At 34.3% G+C, this 8,286-nt stretch overlaps 1 non-coding gene across 1 annotated transcript; it reads left to right on the forward strand.

Annotated features, from left to right (window-relative positions):
- The first annotated feature begins 2,612 nt into the window (after window positions 1-2,612).
- On the forward strand, window positions 2,613-2,711 carry LOC150059590 (small nucleolar RNA SNORA8). Its single transcript, XR_016536501.1, has one exon. It is a non-coding gene; the product is annotated as a small nucleolar RNA SNORA8 (small nucleolar RNA).
- The last annotated feature ends 5,575 nt before the right edge of the window (window positions 2,712-8,286 follow it).

Consider the following 8,286-nt stretch of genomic DNA (forward strand, 5'->3'; position numbering starts at 1 on the left):
AGTTTCTATATGCTGACTCAAACAGTTTGTCTCCTGTACTTTCATATGGTTTGGGCCCATGTATTTTAGTACTTAGCTGTTAGATCCATATATATAAAGGATCACTGTGTCTATGTCTTTGGGAGAGCTGAAGCTTTTATGCTTTTCAATACCCTTCTTGATTGCTGATAGTTATTCATATACTGAAACCTAGTTGGGCTAAAATTAATTTAGACACTCCAGTATTGTTTCAGATTGATATAGTATATCTTTCTCTAGTCCTTTTCTTTTTACTTGCCTTAATAACCTTGTTACCCAAAAGAAAACTTGAATCTTCCAAATCACATATAGCTGAGACTTTTAGTACATTGTGATGATTCATATTTAATATAATCACTGTTAGATATTATAGAGTGTATTTGTAACTAATTCTTAATATTTTCATTTGTTTCTTCCAACTTTTCTTTTAATTGAACATTTTCTGTGATTCTATTTTATATAATCTACTGGCATATAACATACACCTCTTCTTAAATTTTCTAATGTTTACACTAAAGATTACAAAGTATCATTACAACTGACATAAATGTAATGACAGGACACTATACATGTCATATGAATTGCAAAGACCTTCTAATAGAGTGTCATTTTCCAATCTCATATGACATCATTAACGTGCTTACTCTTGATGGCAATTAGATCCATTAAGAGTAAGAAATATCCTTGATGAATTATACATAAAAATTACTGATTATAGAATTTTTTTCCTTCTCTCTGAAGAATTTTAATATTTCCTGCAGCAGGTTGGCTGTGATTGAATCTGCCAGCTTTTGCTCGTTTGACAAAGTCATTGTTTCTTCTCCATTTTGAAAGATAATTTCTTTGGCTGTAAACTTCTAGATGAGAATTCCACAGTTTAAAAACTTGAAAATGCCATTTTCTTGATTGCTTAGTTTCCAAAGAGAAACCTGCTATAACTTTTTTCTCTTGGGTCTGCAACTTGCATGGGGTTTTTGACTATTTTCCACATTGGAATTCTTTCAAAAAATTTTCTTCCTTTTGTATTTTGCCATTTAAGTAGGATGTGCCTAGAGGGAGACTTGTCAATATATATTCTACATTGTTTCTTATTTGATTTTGTATTTTTCCTAAGCTGTCTCCACTATTAACTCCTATTATTTTTCAGTATTCAGGATTGGTTCCAATCATTTTTGAATTACTAAGAAATTAGAGTGAATTATAGTGTTTTGCGTTTCACTTGGATTATTTTACTTGAGAATGAAGACAAACTGTAGATATGCCCACCTTCTATCCTTTCCTATGTCATCCTTCCAATATTTAGTGGGCTTTCCTGAATTTTCTATGTCTATAACTTGGTATCTATAATGAATTTTGAAACATTTTAGTTATTATTATGCCTATTTCTTCTGCTGTTTTCCTTCTTCCTTCCCTTTCTGGCTTTTTAATCATGATAGGCTGTAACTTTTGATTCATTCGTCACTTACTGGATTATTTTTTTCTTATACCATTTTATCTTTTTTTCTTACTCATTTTCTTTGGAGAAGTTTCTGTCTTCAAGCTGTCTGATTATTTCCTTTCTCATGTTTGGATTTATGTTTGAGATTCTGTTACAAGCACACATTTTTTTGGTGATATATTTTCCTTGTAATTTTTTAACTGTCATCCTTCATTACAACTTTCCCCCTTTCTTTCTACAAACTCTACCTTGGTATTAGTTTTCACTTACTAAATTTTCAGTGATAGGATTTCATGTTGGCCTGTGGTCTTAATTTACTGACACCTCTGTAACCTCATTGGACTTGCTTCCACATGCATGGTATGATTCAAAGAATCCCCAAGTGATGTCACCTTCTAGGATCATTTAATTTCAGTTGCTTATTGGACTCCTGATAATGGCTGTATCAAGAAAGAAATAAAAGCCAAATAAGGAACTCAAAACCATTTCCACGTTCCTATTTGTCTTTCTTAATTTCCCATTTTGAAATATAGTAAAACTACTTATCAAACAAGCAAATGAAGAAGCTTCTAGACAACTACTCTCATTTGCACCGGATGGTTATGGCTCCTTCATAACTATTGACAAGCACTTTGCTCAGTCTTTCATCATTTTCCTTATGTCCTATGTGGCAGACATCCATCTTAAATACTCCTGTCAACAATCTCCCTTTGAATTCTGTTCACCTTGTACATAATGCTGCCTTTCCACTAAGACCACGTGTCTGCTGTCCCTCTGCCCTTATGCTTCAACAGCTTTGAGAACTGTAACCTGAAGTGATAGTTCTTAAAGTGACAACCAAGGTTCTTATTTGATTTTATATTTTTCCTAGGCTGTCTCCACTGTTAACTCCTATTATTTTTCAGTTTTCAGGATTGGTTCCAATCATTTTTGAATTACTAAGAAATTAGAGTGAATTATAGTGTTTTGCGTTTCACTTGGATTATTTTACTTGAGAATGAAGACAAACTGCAGATATGCACACCTTCTATCCTTTCCTATGTCATCCTTCCAATATTTAGTGGGCTTTCTTCATGCTGCCTTAGGAGTTCAAATGTTACTTGAAAAATATCATATCCTTGATTGAATCTTGAAAGATTAAAATAAAAAACTAAACTTCATGTTTAAAGGAATGTGAGATAAAAATTCAATATCTGGCATCATTAGCTTTCTCAGCTTTGTCCATGGTAAACCTGGTATTTCTATTGATTCAGTATATATAGTTTCATTTGAAATTCATACTGATATTACTTACAGTAAACGATTTTCTCAGGAGATGCTTTCTCTAGGTGGTCAACAGTTGATGCAAGCAGTTGGACTTACCTTAAAAGTGATCCCACAATAATTTGCTAGAGGAATGACATTTTAAAGATTTTAGATGTGGGTCTTTGAAGTTGTCATCAGTATTTATATAATGGTGCTAAAAGAAGCACTAATAAAAGATTTGTGGAAGAGCTGATCAGTTCTGTTTCAGGGTGCTTTGGTTCTGGAGATAGAACTCTGAACCTGGTGCTTCGCCACGAGTTCCAAATTTTATTGATCATTTGGGCATACCAATCAGTTCTAAGATCCGAACCACCTGAGCAGTGGTATAGCTCATATTGTCTCTTTCAAAAAGGACTGTCTTAAATTTCAAAAGAAATATTGAACTTCACCTGGTTGGGAAGTGAAGGAATCGCAACATGTAAAAATAATTAAATAAAAATGTATTAGCTTCAAACGAAAGAAAATCCCTTCAAAATAAAAATAGAAAAGTAACGTTCAAACCAAGTCTAGAGCTTAATTAACAACAAGATACCAGTGTGTACTTTTGAGAAATGTATCACAGGAAATACGTGGTAGTGAACATAGGGATCTCACACATAAATTGGAGCTGTGCTGTCTGCACTATCTTTGTCTAATCTGAATGTGGTTCAAAATAAAATATTTAGAAGATTCACAGAGGAAGAGAAAGCCCTGCACTTGATTCAATCATAGCAGTCACTAAACTAGCTGAATAGCCTGGTATATAGTCCTGTAACATTTTTCTCTAATCTATTTGCATTTCTAGAACAGCGTGTTAAGGACAGTACCCATCTTCTATATCTCTCATGAAGATTAATTCAGCACACCCATGTGAAGCACTTAGTCATCTCTCACATCCAGTATGTACTTGTTTACCATAAACTGTTAGTCATTATTATTGAAATGTTTGATTTTTTTCATATCTGTCAGTTCTGCTAGACTTTAAATCCATGATTTCCATGGTATCTGTCTAACAGAAGACTCTTAGTAAATCTTTTTAGACAAATGTTGAGTGAAAGTATAGGTTTTAATTTTTTTCTACTTTCCCTCATAACTTCACATAAATAATGACCTATTCCTGTTAGATGCTGTAGTTTGGGAATCAAAATCTACTATAATATCACCCATTTCATGCTCTTCCTGAGATATAACATAGTACATTAAGAACAACAATCACAAGATAAACCTCATTTTTCCATACCCTCGAGTTCATTTTATTTAGTCTCCTATTTTTATGAAGTTAGTAATACCATCTTTCTTCTGGGGAGTGGAGTGGTTTTCACACAGACATACTTGCATATGTGCACACACAAGCACATAGATCAAAGTTAATGCCCGTCAGAGCACTGGTACTTATTGTCATTTCTTATTTACTGGTCTGCCTTATTTGCCACAGTTTAAACTTGATGGTCCAATAATTATGTTTATCTAGATCTTCATCATATTTGCTAAATTCAATATATGAATGAATGAATTGATGATATTAAAACATTATTTTAAATCTGGGTAAAGATTGGTATTTGACCTTCAAGACATATTGTTGTAAGCTGAATTAAACTTGATTTTACAAAAGTATTTATCCAGATACAGTGATTTGTGTTTGTAATATTATTTATTCAGGAGGTTGTGATTATCGTTCCAACCCATCCCATGTAGAAGAGTATTTGGGACTCTAGCAAAAAGCTGACTGGAGGTATGGTTCAAGTGGCAATGGACAAGCCAAATAAGCTCAAGGTCAGGAGTCAAGGTCATATATTGCTGTACATATTGATCACATTATTTCCTAGACAAGCGTGGAAAAATAAAACAAGAATTTGCTATTTTACTTTTACAAACTTCAATGTGAAGTTATTTTCAGTAGTGGCTCCAGATTGTAGGAAAATGTTTGACAGAGACCATTACATTCATCAAGGTTATTCCACAAAGTGGTGGGATGAAATGATAGTGTCCTTTGAAAAATTGCTGTGTAAAGATCAACGACTTCATTAAGCACCAGGATTAACTCCAAATGGATCAAAGAACTCAAGGTAAAAGTAGATACACTGAAAACTTTACAAGAAAGAATAGGAGATACACTAGGTCTCCTTGGCGTACGTCCAAACTTTCTTAATAAGGACCAAGAATCACAACAAATCAGAGAAAGGCTGGATAGGTGGGACTGTATTAAACTGCAGAACTTCTGTATGGCAAATGACATAGACAGCAAATTAACTAGAAAGCCTACAGAGTGGGAGAAGATCTTCACCAACCATACAACGGACAAAAGCCTCATATCTAAAATATATCAACAGTTCAAAAAATTGAATCAGTCCAAAACTAATCTTCAAAGAAACAACCATCCCATTAAAATATGGGCCAAAGACTTAAAGAGAGTCTTCTCTGAAGAAGAAATGAGAATAGCCTATAGACACATGAAGAAATGCTCGACCATCTCTTGTCATAAAAGAAATGCAAATCAAAACAACTCTAAGATTCCACCTTACTCCAGTTAGAATGGCCATGATCGAGAAATCTAATAATAACAGATGCTGGAGGGGATGTGGCCAGGTGGGATCACTACTACACTGTTGGGGGGAGTGCAAACTCGTTCAGCCACTATGGAATGAAGTATAGCAGTTCCTCAAAAGACTAAACACAGAGCTCCCCTATGACTCAACAATTCCAGGACTTGGCATTTACCCAATTGTCCAGAAACAAGGACATACTAAAGCCACTAGCACAATGATGTTCACTGCAGTACTATTTACCATAGCAAAGATATGGAACCAACCCAGATGCCTCTCAGTTGATGAGTGATCAATAAGATGTGGTATTTATATACAAAGGAATTCTATGCTGCTGGCATGGCTCCATTTGTAAGGAAATGGAAAGACTTAGAAAAAATCGTATTAAGTGAAGTAAGCCAGACTCAAAGGAACATAGGCTCAATGGTTTCTCTCATTTGTCATAATCAGTAGAAACCTTGGGCTCTCCTAGCAGAGAGTTACAATAAAACAAAACCTAGGTACATAAGGCCATATAGAATGACACTAAATGACACTAATGACACTAAACCTCCAAGGTTTAGAAACAAAAGCCATATAATGAGTGATTGTTGTCCTTAATTTACTATGTTATCTCTCATCTCTTTTGCTGTCCCTTGGTTATCTCATATTGTTACAGTATTTCACTTTGTTATCTGATATATTGTATATATATATATATATATATATGCTTATTTGGTATTTGAAATAGGATTGGTAAGGGGGAAAACAAGATGAGGGATGGGGGTGGAGGGAGGGAAATGGGGACCAAGACATGAGAAAGGGTATCAATGTTTGTGAAGTAATGTACCTTCTATCTGGTGAATATAATGTATCCCTTCTATTAATTACAATAAAAATATGAAAAAAATCAATGACTTCTTGTTATTCTCACGTAGTGAATCTAAATTTAAAAATAAAATGTATCCTAGGATAAAAACTGTAAGATAGTGACACTATTCTTTAAATACTTTTCATAATAAAATCCTTCAAATTTTAGAGTATCTTCTAGAAAAAAACACTATGTCAGCCCAGGCCCAGGTAGTTCATACCTGCAATCCTAACTACTGAAAAGGCTGAGACCTGAGGATTGCTCTTTGAAACCATCCTGGCCAGGAAAGTCTCTGAGCACTTATCTCCAATAAAATACTCTGAAAAGGCTAGAAGAGGTGATGTGGTTCAAGTGGTAGAGTGCTAGCCTTGAGCCAGAGAAACTCAGGGACAGTGCCCAGGCACGGAGTTCAAACCTGCCTCCCCCCACAAATACTATGTTAGCATATAGTATTTTCCTTTAGAATTGCAACAGTTAAGGCAAGCTTACCACATGTACATGCCTTAGAGAAATTTGCCTTTAAGTATTAGGAGTGAACACACTTTGTGTCATTACAAAATCAATTTTCCAAACATTAGTGTGGACAGTGATAGAAAGGGAATACTGTAGAAATATACGATGTTTTATGCAACAACAGTATAAGGAAAGTCAGTGAAAGTTAGTGAACAATAGCAGGTATGGGAGGGATGGGAAGAGAAATACATAGATTCAGGTCATCTACTTAAATTATAATACAAGCACATGTGATTCATCATGGTGAACACCTGTACAATAAATAAAAGTACAAAAGAAAAAAATTAAATGCTAAATCAGGTTACAATATGAGTCAAATGTCCATAGAGAATGAAAGACAAAAAAAGAGGAGTGGATGAGGGTGAAAATGATTCAATACTTTATGTGCTTACAGGAAAATAAAACAATAAGACCATTTAAAAAATTCAAGGCAGAAGGAGGACCATTGAGGCAGATGGAGAAAGTGAGAGTGTGGTTGGGGTAAACTGTATATACATATGCAAGAAAATATAGTGAAATCCCCCTCATATAGGCTAATAAAAATTATTTCAGTAACACCAGGGTTTGGTATTTCACTTCTGATTTTGAATGCCTCCCTTACTTTCAACTATTAGTCAAAAAATTTTAGCTAGGTTTTTCAATGCCACACATCAGGACATAAATAATAGGTATATTAATATATATTATTTTATAAATAATATATTATTTTTACATAGATATATAATTGGTTTAAGCTGTTTATGGGTCATCAAAGAAGGAATCCTTCCTGCTGCTCCAGAGCCGTGCTGACTAGATGAAACATTGAAACACCTGTGTGCAGTTTCTCCCATTTAATATCCTCAATATGTCCAGAGTGTGAATTATGTCCCAGTTCCCAGTACTTAGACATATTTCTATAAGCATTGATCAAATAGTAATTCATAATATGGGCAGATTTCTGTATTAAATACCTTAGCCTCTCTAGTCTGTATGTTATAGGATGGCATATCTCCAAATTCTTAGAATAATATTGAAAGCAAAATGCTTTCAATAAATGTATGTGCCTTGTTTGTTTGCTTTAGGTCAGTCATGGCACTTGAACACAGAACTTGGGTGCTGTCACTGAGCTTTTCTGCTCAAGGCTAGCATTCTACCATTATGAATCACAGCTCCATTTCTAGCTTCCTGATGGTTGACTGGAGACTAATCTTGTAGACTTTCATACCTGGGCTGGCTTTGAACCATGATTCTCAAGTCTCAGCTTACTGAGTAGCTATGATTGCAGGCATGATCTACCAGCACCAGGCTAATTAATTCTTTTTTATTGAATGTATATTATAATACTAATGTCTCCTAACTACTGTACTAATTATGTAACAATAGTATAGTATACATAATTCATTCTTCCTTTTACCATAATCCACATTGCAATATGGCTTTATGATCAATTACTTTTCATCTTGCATTTTTGCTGGGTCTTTCTTCATGAACAATCACTTAGCCTGTGTTGTTTCCCTTCACTTAGGAGAATTAGGCATGTAAAACCAGGATCAGGCCAATAGATAAACATAGTGCTCTTCTTTGAGTATATGTTAAAAATAATTTACATAATACATTAAAACTTGTTCCCAAATAAACATTACACATATTTCTGAAATCTG

This window comes from Megascapheus bottae, chromosome 8, assembly GCF_031878675.1.
Source record: "Megascapheus bottae isolate mThoBot1 chromosome 8, mThoBot2.hap1, whole genome shotgun sequence".
Lineage (NCBI taxonomy): Eukaryota > Metazoa > Chordata > Mammalia > Rodentia > Geomyidae > Megascapheus > Megascapheus bottae.